Below are 3252 nucleotides of genomic sequence, written 5' to 3' on the forward strand. Positions count from 1 at the left end.
GTGACACCCTGGCATGCCCGGTGACACCCTGGCACACCCGAGCCAGGTGCCAGGCCAGCCCTCGGGGATAGTTTTCCTTGCAGGCAGCTCGTGGGACACAGGCATGGGGCAAGGTTCTGTCTCACCTGGGTGCTGCATGGGCAGCCCTGAGCCTGGCCAGGGGCGAGTCCCAGCCTGCTCCCAGCCCTCCTCCCCCTCCAGGACCTGCTCCTCAGGTCTGGGAGGTTCAGGCAAGTCTGGTTCTCCTGGGGGAAACTGAGGCAGGAGCAGGGGCTGGAGCATGGGTGGAGCCCCAGCAGTGGATTTTTGGGCGGTGGGGAAGCCCTTGCAGCACAGCCCCCGGCTTGGACACTGCCACACGTCCCCCAGAGGGATGGGGCTCCCTGGCCCCTTCCTCTGCCGGGGTCTCAGCCTTCCCTGCCCTCTGCCCTCCCAGGCCCGGTGATGTGGCACGCAGTGTTCCCTGGAATGGTGCCACACACGGGAATGGTGCCACAGCCCCCAGGACAGAGCCCAGCTCCCACAGGAATGGTCCCCAGCTCTCACGGTGACAGAGCCCAGCTCCCTGGGGCTGGGGGCCCTTTGCTTCTCCTCCTTTTCACTTTTCATTCCAAATCCCCTCACCAGAGCAGGGACCCCGAGGCGTTTCCAGCTGCGGCTCTGGCTGGGAATGACACTCAAGGCCTGCCTGGGAGGCCAGCGCTGGGTCTGGCCCCCTTCCCCTCCCCTGCCTGGGAAACAAGGAGGGACCCGCAGCCGGGGAGGCACCGCAGCCCCCGCAGCTCCCAGAGCTCCCGGCGGCACGGATATCGCACGGATATCGCTCCTGGGGGAGCCTTTGATGCACCCGCAAAGGGGGCGAGCCCTGCGACCCCTCCCCTCGGGCCAGCTACCCAAAAGTGACCCCACTCCAAAGGCGGGGACATTCCCGGCTCCCCGCGGGACGGAGGTCGGGCCCCCCCAGCCCCGCTCTAACCCCGCTCTCCAGGATGGATGGATGGATGGATGGATGGATGGATGGACGGATGGATGGACGGATGGATGGACGGATGCAGTGACCCCGCTCAGGCCATGCGGCGGCGGGATGGATCCTGACATTGCATCCTGCAGCATTCCTGGCTCCCGGGGCCGCGCAGGGAGCAGAGGGGAGCAGGGCTGGCACAGCAGCCTCCTGCCCCTGCGAGGGGCACACTCGGTCCGGCCGCTTCCCTCCTGTGACCTGGACCCCACAGCTCATCCCACACATCCCACAGAGCCCCTGAGCTCCCGGCAGCAGCAGGAGATTGTTTGGAAAATCCTGCCAGGCTTGGGAGGCGGTCCCAGGAGGGGCTTTGCATCCTCACCTCACCTCGCAGCGCCAGATGTGTGGGGATAAAGCCCTGGGAGCCGCCTGCCAGCCCGCAGGAGCTGGGCTTGCTGCCTGGAGGGGCTCAGCAGGAGCATCCAGGTGGTTTTCCATGAAATGGCTGCACCATGAAATCCCCTGGCCTCGGACACAACCTAATTTTAAGGCTCATGTGCTCCCTGCCCACAGCTCCAGCCCCTGGATATCAGATGGAACAGAAAATCAGCGGCTGCATCTGCAGTCAGCAGGCATAGCTTCCCCTGCTCCCAGCTCAGGCAGCAGACCCTGCTGGGAGAGGGGAAAATGAGTCTGGCTCTTTGCTTCTGGCAGCCCCAGGGCCAGGCCAGGCATCCCCTCGCCTGGGAACGATGGGGGCTCAGGGCTGGGAGGGGAAAGGCGCTGGGAAAGCAGAGCCTCCAGAAAAAAGGCCACAGACAAAAGGGAAGCTGTTCACAGCTGAAGGGAATCAGCCTTGGAAAAAGGCATCTCCCACCCCAGAACACTTGGCTGCCCCTGCCCCGGCATTAAACCCCAGGAACTCTTCCTGCTCTGCAGGGGTGGGGAATTCTCGTGCCCCAAAGCTCCCTCCCAGCAGCAGGGCTGGCAGTTTTCCCTGGAGCAGGGAACAGGGCGAGTTCGTGAAGCCAAAGGTGGGGGAGCTTTGGGCAGGAGAGGGGCCAGGGCTCAGTGGGGCAGGGAGATCCCAATCCCAACCCCGCTCTCGGCTGAGGGCTGGGAGGAGAGACAGCACCCGGAGATATCCACAGAAATCAGTTTATTTCCCTGCCGTCGGGATTATGAAACCACAGAAGCAGAGTTTAAATATTTACAAAGAAATCCAGCGCCCCGCAGAGATGAAGGGAACAAAGGATGAGGGATGGGGGCTCGCCCTCGCCATTCCAAACTCCGCTCTGGTAAAAAGCATCAGGAGCAAACGAGAGGGAATTTCACAGTGGGGTTTTGGAAGTCCAGGGGCCCCTGACACCCCCAAGCCTCAGCTTTGGCAATTCTCGCAGAGCTCGTGGATAAAACGCGGACGGGAGGGGCTCGAGGTTATTGCTGAGGGTGGCTCCAGCCCCGGGGCCGGCACTCCGAGGAATCGCCCTGCAATCGGCACAAGGGAAAGCTCTCCCCTCTCCCAGCCCTGGGCACGCCGGGCAGCGCTCCGGGGCGGGACCAGAGCTCGGAACGCTCCGTGCCTTCAGCCCGGCTCTCTCTGATCAGGATTCCAGTGCCCCAGCAGCCTCCATCCATGCTCTGCACACGGGAAGGGAAGGGAGGGACTGCACAGAGCAGCTCCAGGCTGAGGGGGAAGGCCACGACGGGGTGACAGAGGGACAATAATGAGCAGGAGGTGAAAGGGCTGGTTTAAAAGTGACTGAGGAAAAGGGGAAAGCACAGAAACGAGCTCAAGACGAGGGTCCAACCCTCCCACATGGTTGGAGGAGTAGGGGAATGGCACATGGGGAGGGGTCTGAAAACCAGAGGGCTGACAGCGAGTGGGCTCTGCAGTCAGAGGAAGCTGCAGACATGGCAGGGACCCCAGGAAAGCTTTCCTGCTGGCCACAAGCACTCCCTGACATGGATTCCTTGGAACTCTCAGGTACTGGGGTAAAGGTGTGCATGGAAAAGCCCTTCTCCCCCTCTGCAGGGAGTCAGCAGGGACCTGACCCTTCAGCCAGGCTGGGGTTAAAACTCCCCTGGCTCAGAGCCCTCCAAAACCTGCACCTGCAGAGCAGACCACACTGCAGAAGGGGTTCCAGCTCACATCCAACTCCCTTCCTGCCTGGCACTCAGGGACAACCCCCCATGGCCCATCCTGCCCGAGCTGCGCTCCCCACACCAACCCCTGCACAGCCCCTGTGCTCCCCACACCAACCCCTGCACAGCCCCTGTGCCCCCCACAC

The sequence above is a fragment of the Geospiza fortis genome, unplaced genomic scaffold (assembly GCF_000277835.1).
Source record: "Geospiza fortis unplaced genomic scaffold, GeoFor_1.0 scaffold432, whole genome shotgun sequence".
Lineage (NCBI taxonomy): Eukaryota > Metazoa > Chordata > Aves > Passeriformes > Thraupidae > Geospiza > Geospiza fortis.